The 11,940-nt window shown below is 39.4% G+C and overlaps 1 non-coding gene across 1 annotated transcript; it reads right to left on the bottom strand.

Moving 5' to 3' along the window:
• Nucleotides 1-2,442: 2,442 nt before the first annotated feature.
• On the bottom strand, nt 2,443-2,546 carry LOC112725863 (small nucleolar RNA R71). The gene has a single exon (XR_003164944.1). It is a non-coding gene; the product is annotated as a small nucleolar RNA R71 (small nucleolar RNA).
• Nucleotides 2,547-11,940: the final 9,394 nt, after the last annotated feature.

The following is an 11,940-nucleotide window of genomic DNA, read 5'->3' as shown; positions in this document are numbered from 1 at the left end:
CAACCTCAGAGTAACAATTTCGCATACCAAGTTTTTGGCGGCGTTGCCGGGGATTGTTTTGAGTTTGGACAACTGACGGTTCATCTTGTTGCTCAGATTAGGTAATTTTCTTTTCAAAAGTTTTCAAAAATCTTTCAAAAATTTCTCCTTTATTTTCAAAAAAAAAATTTTTTTATTTATGTTCTTCAGAATTTTTAAGAATGAATTCTAGTGTTTCATGAAGCATGTTGAAGCCTGGCTGGCTGTAAAGCCATGTCTAAATTCTTTTGGACTGAGGCTTCCAAACCATCTTCATAGAGGCAAGTTAATTTGATAATTAATGAGCAGTATATCTGAGTTACATGCTGAAGGTTGGCTGGCCATTGGCCATGTCTAGTGTTTTGGACCGGAGCTTTCACTGAAAGCTTGGCTGGCTAGTGAGCCATGTCTAATTCCTGGACTGAAGCTTTAGACTAAGAATGCAAGATTCCTAGAATTCATATTAAAAATTTTGGAATCCTTATTTTTCTTTTTCAAATTAATTTTCGAAAAATATCAAAAAAAAATTTAGAAAATCATAAAAATAAAAAATATTTTGTGTTTCTTGTTTGAGTCTTGAGTCAGATTTTAAGTTTGGTGTCTATTGCATGTTCATCTTACATTTTTCGAAAAAATCATGCATTCATAGTGTTCTTCATGATCTTCAAGTTGTTCTTGGTAAGTCTTCTTGTTTGATCTTGATGTTTTTTTGTTTTGTGTCTTTTCTTGTTTTTCATGTCCATTTTTGCATTCATAGTGTCTGAACATGAAAGATTTCTAAGTTTGGTGTCTTGCATGTTTTCTTTGCATTGAAAATTTTTCAAAAATATATTCTTGATGTTCATCATGACCTTCAAGGTGTTCTTGGTGTTCATCTTGACATTCATAGCATTCTTGCATGCATCATGTGTTTTGATTCATAATTTTCATGTTGTGAGTCATTTTTTTTTGTTTTTCTCTTTCATCATTAAAAATTAAAAAAATCAAAAACAAATATCTTTCCTTTTTTCTCTCATAAAATTCGAAAATTTGAGTTGACTTTTTCAAAAATTTTAAAAAATTTAGTTGTTTCTTATGAGTCAAATCAAATTTTCAATTTAAAAATCTTATCTTTTTCAAAAATAAAATCTTTTTCATTTTTCTTATTTTTCGAAAATTTTAAAAAAATATATTTTTCAAAAATCTTTTTCTTAATTTTATATCATATTTTCGAAAATATCTTCAACAATTAATGTTTTGATTCAAAAATTTCAAGTTTGTTACTTCCTTGTTAAGAAAGATTCAAACTTTAAGTTCTAGAATCATATCTTGTGATTTCTTGTGAATCAAGTCATTAATTGTGATTTTAAAAATCAAATCTTTTTCAAAACTAATTTCAATCATATCTTTTCAAAAATATCTTTTTATCTTATCTTTTTCAAATATCTTTTCTAACCTCTTATCTTCTTATCTTTTAAAAATTGATTTTTAAAATTTGTTTCAACTAACTAATTAACTTTTTGTTTGTTTCTTATCTTTTTCAAAACTACCTAACTAACTTCCCTTCTCTAATTTTCGAAAATACCTCCCTCTTTTTCAAAAAATTCTTTTTAAATTGTTTTCAATTTTTTATTTTAATTTGATTTCATTCCTAATTTTCGAAAATCACTAACCCCTTTTCAAAATTTTATTTTCGAAAATTCTCTTCTCCCTCATCTTCTTCTATTTATTTAATTACTTACTAACACTTCTCTTCATCTCAAATCATTGCTCTTATCCTCACCTTTGTGTTTGGATTATCCATTCTTCTTCACTCTTATTCCCTTTTCTTCTTCTACTAACAACAAGGGAACCTCTATACCTGGGTAAAAAGGATCCCTATTATTATTTTTTTGTGCCCTTCTCTTTCATATGAGCTGGAGCAAGGACAAGAACATTCTTGTTGAAGCAGACCCTGAACCTGAAAGGACTCTGAAGAGGAAACTAAGAGAAGCTAAAATACAATAATCCAGAGAAAACCTTACAGAAATTTTTGAATAGGAAGAGGAGATGGCAGCCGAAAATAATAATAATGCAAGGAGGATGCTTGGTGACTTTACTGCACCTAATTCCAATTTACATGGAAGAAGCATCTCCATCCCTACCATTGGAGCAAACAACTTTGGGCTTAAACCTCAATTAGTTTCTCTGATGCAACAAAACTGCAAGTTTCATGGACTTCCATCTGAAGATCCTTATCAGTTCTTAACTGAATTCTTGCAGATATGTGATACTGTTAAGACTAATGGAGTAGATCCTGAAGTCTATAGGCTCATGCTTTTCCCATTTGCTGTAAGAGACAGAGCTAGAGTGTGGTTAGACTCTCAACCTAAAGATAGCCTGAACTCTTGGGATAAGATGATCACGGCTTTCTTAGCCAAGTTCTTTCCTCCTCAAAAGCTCAGTAAGCTTAGAGTGGATGTTCAAACCTTCAGATAGAAGGAAGGTGAATCCCTCTATGAAGCTTGGGAGAGATACAAGGAACTGACCAAAAAGTGTCCTTCTGGCATGCTTTCAGAATGGACCATCCTGGATATATTCTATGATGGTCTGTCTGAATTAGCTAAGATGTCATTGGTTACTTCTGCAGGTGGATCCATTCACCTAAAGAAAATGCCTGCGGAAGCTCAAGAACTCATTGACATGGTTGCTAACAACCAGTTTATGTACACTTCTGAGAGGAATCCTGTGAGTAATGGGACACCTCAGAAGAAGGGAGTTCTTGAAATTGATACTCTGAATGTCATATTGGCTCAGAATAAAATATTGACTCAGCAAGTCAATATGATTTCTCAGAGTCTGAATGGAATGCAAGCTACATCCAACAGTACTCAAGAGGCATCTTCTGAAGAAGAAGCTTATGATCATGAGAACCCTGCAATAGCAGAGGTGAATTACATGGGTGAACCATATGGAAACACCTATAATCCCTCATGGAGAAATCACCCAAATCTCGCATGGAAGGATCAACAAAAGCCTCAACAAGGCTTTAATAATGGTGGAAGAAACAGGTTTAGCAATAGCAAGCCTTTTCCATCATCCACTCAGCAACAGACAGAGAACTCTGAACAAAATACCTCTAATTTAGCAAACTTAGTCTCTGATCTATCTAAGGCCACTGTGAGTTTCATGAATGAAACAAGGTCCTCCATTAGAAATTTGGAAGCACAAGTGGGCCAGCTGAGTAAGAAGATCACTGAAACTCCTGTTAGTGCTCTCCCAAGCAATACAGAAGAAAATCCAAAAGGAGAGTGCAAGGCCATTGACATAGTCAACATGGCCGAACCTAGAGAGGAAGGGGAGGACGTGAATCCCAAGGAGGAAGACCTCCTGGGACGTCCAGTGATCAATAAGGAGTTTCCCTTTGAGGAACCAAAGGACTCTGAGGGTCATCTAGAGACCATAGAGATTCTATTAAACCTCCTTACACCCTTCATGAGCTCTGATGAGTATTCCTCTTCTGAAGAGAATGAGGATGTTACTGAAGAGCAAGTTGCCAAGTTCCTTGGTGCAATCATGAAGCTGAATGCCAATTTATTTGGTAAAGAGACTTTGGGAGATGAACCTCCCCTGTTCACCAATGAACTAAATGCATTGGATCAACTGAGATTGCCTCAGAAGAAACAGGATCCTGAAAAGTTCCTAATACCTTGCACCATAGGCACCATAACCTTTGAGAAGGCTCTATGTGACCTTGGGTCAGGAATAAACCTCATGCCACTCTCTGTAATGGAGAAACTGGGAATCTTTGAGGTGCAAGCTGCTAAAATCTCATTAGAGATGGCAGACAACTCAAGAAAAGAGGCTTATGGATAAGTAGAGGACGTGTTAGTAAAGGTTGAAGGCCTTTACATCCCTGCTGATTTCATAATCCTAGATACTGGGAAGGATGAGGATGAATCCATCATCCTTGGAAGACCCTTCCTAGCCACAGCAAGAGTTGTGATTGATGTCGACAGAGGTGAACTAGTCCTTCAATTGAATGAGGACTCCCTTGTGTTTACAACTCAAGGTTATCCTTCTGTAAACATGGAAAAGAGGCACAGTAAGCTTCTCCCACTGCAGAGTCAACCAAAGCCCCCACAGTCAAACTCTTAGTTTGGTGTTGGGAGGCCACAACCAAACTCTAAGTTTGGTGTTGAACTCCCATATCCAAACTCTAAGTTTAGTGTTGGGAAGTCTCAACAATGCTCTGAACATCTGTGAGGCTCCATGAGAGCCCACTGTCAAGCTATTGACATTAAAGAAGCACTTGTTGGGAGGAAACCCAATTTTTATTTATCTAATTTTAATTTATTTTTATTGTTATTTCATGTTTTATTAGGTTCATGATCATGTGGAGTCACAAAATAAATCAAAAAATTAAAAACAGAATCAAAAACAGCAGAAAAAAATCACACCCTGGAGGAGGATCTTACTGGCGTTTAAACACCAGTAAGAAGCATCTGGTTGGCATTCAACGCCAGAACAGAGCATGGATCTGGCGTTGAACGCCAGAAACAAGCAGCATCCTAGCGTTCAGACACCAGAAATGCACACTGAGGAAGAGCTGGCGCTGAACGCCAGAAACAAGCATCTGGCTGGCGTTCAACGCCAGAAATATGCTGCATCTGGGCGCTGAACGCCCAGAACAAGCATCAATTCGGCGTTTAAACGCCAGAATTGCATGTAAAGGCATTTTACATGCCTAATTGGTGCAGGGATGCAAATCCTTGACACCTCAGGATCTGTGGACCCCACAGGATCAACTCAGCATCTGTGGACCCCTCAGGATCCCCACCTACCACCACTCATTCTCTTCCCTCTTCTCAATGTTCATCCTCTCTTCCCAATAAACACTCTTCCCCAAAACTCTTCACCAATCACCTCAATCTCTCTTCCCTATCCTCACTTCACCACTCACATCCATCCACTCTTCCCCATAAACCTACCTTATAAACTCCACCTACCTTCAAAATTCAAAATCAATTTTCCACCCAAACCCACCCTATATGGCCGAAACTAACCCCCCTCCCCACCCTATATAAAGCCCTCCATTCTTCCTCATTTTCACACAACACAACCCTCTCTTCCCCTTCTTGGCCGAATACACATCTCCCTCCTCTCCTCCATATTTTCTTCTTCTTCTTCATCTATTCTTTCTTCTCTTGCTCGAGGGCGAGCAATATTCTAAGTTTGGTGTGGTAAAAGCATAAGCTTTTTGTTTTTCCATTACCATTGATGGCACCTAAGACCGGAGAATCCTCTAGAAAAGGGAAAGAGAAGACAAAAGCTTCCACCTTCGAGTCATGGAAGATGGAAAGATTCATCTCCAAAGCTCATCAAGACCATTTCTATGATGTTGTGGCCAAGAAGAAGGTGATCCCCGAGGTCCCTTTCAAGCTCAAGAGAAATGAGTATCCGGAGATCCGACATGAAATCCAAAGAAGAGGTTGGGAAGTTCTAACAAACCCCATCCAACAAGTCGGCATCCTAATGGTTCAAGATTTCTATGCCAATGCATGGATCACTAAGAACCATGATCAAAGTAAGAACCCGAACCCAAAGAATTATCTCACCATGGTTCGGGGGAAATACTTAGATTTTAGTCCGAAAAATGTGAGCTTGGCGTTCAACTTGCCTATGATGCAAGGAGATGCACGCCCCTACACTAGAAGGGTCAACTTTGATCAAAGGTTAGACCAAGTCCTCATGGACATATGTGTGGAAGGAGCTCAATGGAAGATTGACTCAAAAGGCAAACCGGTTCAACTTAGAAGACTGGACCTTAAGCCTGTGGCTAGAGGATGGTTGGAGTTCATCCAACGCTCCATCATCCCCACTAGCAACCGATCTGAAGTTACTGTGGATCGGGCCATCATGATTCATAGCATCATAATTGGTGAGGAAGTAGAAGTTCATGAAGTCATCTCCCTTGAACTCTACAAAATAGCTGAAAAGCCCTCCCCCTTGGCAAGGCTAGCTTTCCCTCATCTTATTTGCCATCTATGTTACTCAGCTGGAACTTTCATAGAAGGAGACATTCCCATTGAGAAAGAGAAGCTCATCACTAAGAAAATGATGGAGCAAACAAGAGAGCCCACTCATGGAGCTCAAGAAACGCATGAGGAAGCTCACCATCAAGAAATCCCTAAGATACCTCAAGGGATGCACTTTTCTCCACAGAATTTTTGGGAGCAAATCGATACCTCCCTAGGAGAATTAAGTTCCAACATGGGACAATTAAGGGTGGAACATCAAGAGCACTCCATTATCCTTCATGAAATTAGAGAAGATCAAAGAGCAATGAGGGAGGAGCAACAAAGACAAGGAAGAGACATAGAAGAGCTCAAGGACATCATTGGTTCCTCAAGAAGGAAACGCCACCATCACTAAGGTGGACTCATTCCTTGTTCTTACTTTCTCTATTTTTTGTTTTCTTTATGTTAAGTGCTTATCTATGTTTGTGTCTTATTACATGATCATTAGTATTTAGTAACTATGTCTTAAAGTTATGAATGTCCTATGAATCCATCACCTCTTTTAAATGAAAAATGTTTTAATTCAAAATAACAAGAAGTACATGAGTTTGGAATTTATCCTTGAACTTAGTTTAATTATATTGATATGGTGACAATACTTTTTGTTTTCTGAATGAATGCTTGAACAGTGCATATGCCTTTTGAAGTTGTTGTTTAAGAATGTTAAATATGTTGGCTCTTGAAAGAATGATGACAAGGAGACATGTTATTTGATAATCTGAAAAATCATAAAAATGATTCTTGAAGCAAGAAAAAGCAGTGAATACAAAGCTTACAGAAAAAAAAAATAGCAAAAAAAAAAGACAAAGAAAAAGAAAAAAAGCAAGCAGAAAAAGCCAAAGCTCTTAAAACCAAAAGGCAAGAGCAAAAAGCCAATAACCCTTAAAACCAAAAGGCAAGGGTAATAAAAAGGATCCCAAGGCTTTGAGCATCAGTGGATAGGAGGGCCTAAAGGAATAAAATCCTGGCCTAAGCGGCTAAACCAAGCTGTCCCTAACCATGTGCTTGTGGCGTGAAGGTATGAAGTGAAAACTTGAGACTGAGCGGTTAAAGTCAAGGTCCAAAGCAAAAGAAGAGTGTGCTTAAGAACCCTGGACACCTCTAATTAGGGGCTTTAGCAAAGCTGAGTCACAATCTAAAAAGGTTCACCCAATTATGTGTCTGTGGCATTTATGTATCTGGTGGTAATACTGGAAAACAAAGTGCTTAGGGCCACGGCCAAGACTCATAAAGTAGCTGTGTTCAAGAATCAACATACTGAACTAGGAGAATCAATAACACTATCTGAACTCTGAGTTCCTATAGATACCAATCATTCTGAACCTCAATGGATAAAGTGAGATGCCAAAACTATTCAAGAGGCAAAAAGCTACAAGTCCCGCTCATCTGATTGGAGCTATGTTTCATTGATAGTTTGGAATTTATTGTATATTCTCTTCTTTTTATCCTATTTGATTTTCAGTTTCTTGGGGACAAGCAAGAATTTAAGTTTGGTGTTGTGATGAGCAGATAATTTATACGCTTTTTGGCATTGTTTCTAGTATGTTTTTAGTAGGATCTAGTTACTTTTAGGGATGCTTTTATTAGTTTTTATATTAAATTCAAATTTCTGGACTTTACTATGAGTTTGTGTGTTTTTTTTTATTTTAGGTATTTTCTGGCTGAAATTGAGGGACTTGAGCAAAAATCAGATTCAGAGGTTGAAGAAGGACTGCTGATGCTGTTGGATTCTGACCTCCCTGCACTCAAAGTAGATTTTCTGGAGCTACAGAACTTACAATGGCTTGCTTCCAATTGAGTTGGAAAGTAGACATCCAGGGCTTTCCAACAATATATAATAGTCCATACTTTGGCCGAGTTTAGATGATGCAAAAGGGCGTTGAACGCCAGTTCTACGCTGCAGTCTGGAGTTAAACGCCAGAAACACGTCACGAACCAGAGTTGAACGCCAAAAACACGTTACAACTTGGCGTTCAACTCCAGAAGAAGCCTCTGCACGTGTAAACTTCAAGCTCAGCCCAAGCACACACCAAGTGGGCCCTGGAAGTAGATTTATGCATCAATTACTTATTTCTGTAAACCCTAGTAACTAGTTTAGTATAAATAGAACTTTTTACTAGTCTTTTAGACATCTTATGATTTTAGTTCATCTTTGGATCATATTGATCATGTTTGGGGGCTGGCCATTTGGCCATGCCTGAACCTTTCACTTATGTATTTTTCAATGGTAGAGTTTCTACACTCCATAGATTACGGTGTGGAGCTCTGCTGTTCCTCATGAATTAATGCAAAGTACTACTGTTTCTTTATTCAATTCAATTTATTCCGCTTCTAAGATATTCATTCGCACTTTAATATGAATGTGATGAACGTGACAATCATCATCATTCCCTTACGAACGCGTGCCTGACAACCACTTCCGTTCCACCTTAGATTGAATGAATATCTCTTGGATCTCTTAATCAGAATCTTCATGGTATAAGCTAGATTGATGACGGCATTCATGAGAGTCCGGAAAGTCTAAACCTTGTCTGTGGTATTCCGAGTAGGATTCAGGGATTGAATGACTGTGACGAACTTCAAACTCACGAGTGCTGGCCGTAGTGACAGACACAAAAGGAGGGTGAATCCTATTCCAGTATGATCGAGAACCTCAGATGATTAGCCGTGCTATGACAGAGCATTTGGACCTTTTTCACAAGAGGATGGGATGTAGCCATTGACAACGGTGATGCCCTTACATAAAGTTTGCCATGGAAAGGAGTAGGACTGATTGGATGAAGACAGCAGGAAAGCAGAAGTTCAGAAGAACAAAAACATCTCTATACGCTTATCTGAAATTCTCACCAATGAGTTACATAAGTATTTCTATCTTTATTTTCTATTTATTTATTATTAATTTTCGAAAACTCCATAACTATTTGATATCTGCCTGACTGAGATATACAAGATGACCATAGCTTGCTTCATACCAACAATCTCCGTGGGATCGACCCTTACTCACGTAAAGTTTTATTACTTGGACGACCCAGTGCACTTGCTGGTTAGTTGTGCGAAGTTGTGAAGTTATGTTTGGACCATGGTATTGTGCACCAGTTATTGGTGCCATTGCCAGGGAGAGAACGAACAACAAATTTTACAACCTCAGAGTAATAATTTCGCATACCACAAAACCACTGGAAACACCTACCCCAAGGCCATTACCACCCAACACAACCTTCAAGTGGGTAAAATCCTTAGCCATTATCTTTATCTTTCCACTTGAATATGGTTTGCTTGAAATAGATGGCCAGCTTAGAGCTCTTGCGGCCTTAAGAGTAAGAGGGAAATGGCTCGCACTCAGAGCTGGTATGCAAGATTCAATAAAGCTCCACGCTTCAATTTGAGGTGCAAGGATTGGTTTCGAGTTCGATTGAATGGGTCTCGGAAGATGTTTGGTTATCTTAGTGAGGATTTAAATTCCGTACTACCCGGATGGAAAGATGTAGATTAAGACAAAGATGGGTACAGAAGTAAGGTTTGGGATCCTGGAATTTATCCTGATAGTTAATACTCCTGGAGTCTGAAAACCTGCTTTAACTTGCTCAAAGGCTTTACTTGCCTAGTATGGGACCCCAGAGGCTATTGGAATTGCAAACGTTGGTAGAGATTTTTGGATGAGTTTAAGCATAAGCCATCATGACAGGGAGCTCAGCGAATGTCCAACTTAAGGACTTTAACTAAAAGTGCTAGGTGGGAGACAACCCACTATGGTATGATCGTTCCTTTTTCAATTTTAATTTTATTTCCTTTTGTTTTTTTTTCTTTTATTTTATTTCATTTTATTGTACCTGGATTTATTCATAACATCCGTATCAGCATTGCATTTTGCATACTGCATAAAAAAAGCACCCCACGCGTGCGCATGGGCCACGCGTGGAAGTCGACTCAAAATCGATGTCACAATCTAACGCCCAGAAAGTTGGGCTGGAATCGTGTGGCTGGTATGCGTTAGGCACAATTTGGGCCACGCGTTCTTGTCAGTGACGTGAACGCATCGCTTTCATTTCACACACACCACGCGAAAGCATGGGGGACGCGTACGCGTCGCATGGAAATTATTGCCCCCTCAATTGAAACAGAAAGTTGAGCCAAAACGACGCTGGAATTGTGCGTTTAGCACAATTCTGAGCGACGTGTACGCGTTCCCCACGCGGGCACGCGTATGCGTAACTTTCGTTATACCTCACTCATGCGTTCATGTCAATGATGCGTCCGCGTCATTGCCTTTCCACCTCAACCACGCAATCGCGTGATCCATGCGTTTGCGTAGATTTGAATCCACTTACCCCCTTTGACGTGGAACCCTACCCATTTAGCATCCCCTTTTCCCCCCAACCCCTCAGCGCTTCTTCTCCCCTCCCCAACCACTAAATCACCACCAGCTCCCAACGCTCCGCCACCACCGTCGCCGACCAAGCCCGCCGCGCTGCCCTCACCGAATCCCCCTCCTCCCTTCTCTTCTTCTCCCCTTCTTCTTCCCCTCCCACCCTTCTTCCTCTACTGCCCCCCCCACCAAGCCGAGCCAGCACCGCCACCACCACCTAGAACCGCCGGCCACCACGCCCCCACAACCCTCACCCGCCTCGCCCCCTTCTTCTCTTCTTCCCTCCATAACCCTCTTTCTCCCCTCTCCCTCTGTCAACCCCTACCGCCACCAAGGACCGTCGCCGCGCCGCCCTGCCACCACCGCAAAACCCCCAGCGCTGCCGTGTCAACCACCCGAACCACCACCATCTCTCTGAGTCTAATTTCTGTTCCTCTGCGCCAACCAGGTTCTGCCAAACACCGATTCCTTTCCCAGTTAGTTAGTTAATTGCATATTTTTCAAACTATGTTCAAATTAGGATAGTTAGAGATGCATGATCGTTGTGGATTTTAGGTGGTTAGGTAGCTAGGATGTGGTTAGTGGACTTAGGTCTAATAATTGCGCTGTTCTTGCTGCTTGCTTTATCTATTTTGCAATTCTGACATTGCTGTGCTGTTCATTACTATTTATTGTTGTTTTGGTTTAAATTGCAATTCTTGATTACGCTTAAGTCTGTTTATTCTGAATTCATGTGACTTGATAATTGTTACTCTTTTTTGCACTACCTTAATGTCATATGAACTGATTTCTGTTGCTGTTTATTACCCGGGATCGTTCACTTTTTAGCCGAAATGCTGCCCGATTTTTTCAGAAATTGTTTCACTCCACTCCCATTCATGATTTGGTTTTGGAAATTTCATGTTTTGCACCAATTGGTTTCAACCAAAGCAATTCATGAATGAGTGGGCTAGCATTCTTATTCTTTTTGGTTCCCTTATTCATTAAATAGCATTATTGATGATTTCAATTTCATTTTGCAATTCTTTTCTTTATATGATTTATCATCAATAATTTGCAATATCCACTTGAATGTGAGTTGCTTGTTAATCAAGTTTCTGCAAATTTTATTAATTAAGAACCCCAACACCATGCCACTTACTTTAACTTCACTTCTTAACTATTAACTGCTTTAACTTTCTAACTTCTCTTTTGGTTTTTACTTAACTATTTTCAAACCATTTCAAAGTATGATTATTGTTGTTCCTGATTAACAAGAATTCCGCATATCATAGATTTTGGATTGTGATTTTTATTCTCTGCCTTTAACTTGCATACAGTCTAATATTTTACATATATTTAACTCACTTCATGCTTTTATTGCTCTTTTATTACTCTTTTGCCCCTCTATGCTGATATTGATAAATTCTTATTTGCTTCCCTGTTTTCCTGCTTTAGTTTCTTAAACTGTATCCTGGAACTTTTGCTTTTCAGGATGTCTGACCCCAAAACCAAGGGAAAGGGCAACGCAACTACAGG

Source organism: Arachis hypogaea, chromosome 11 (assembly GCF_003086295.3).
Source record: "Arachis hypogaea cultivar Tifrunner chromosome 11, arahy.Tifrunner.gnm2.J5K5, whole genome shotgun sequence".
NCBI lineage: Eukaryota > Viridiplantae > Streptophyta > Magnoliopsida > Fabales > Fabaceae > Arachis > Arachis hypogaea.
The sequence above is the reverse complement of the archived record's forward strand: the minus strand, read 5'-3'. Positions and strand labels throughout refer to the sequence as shown.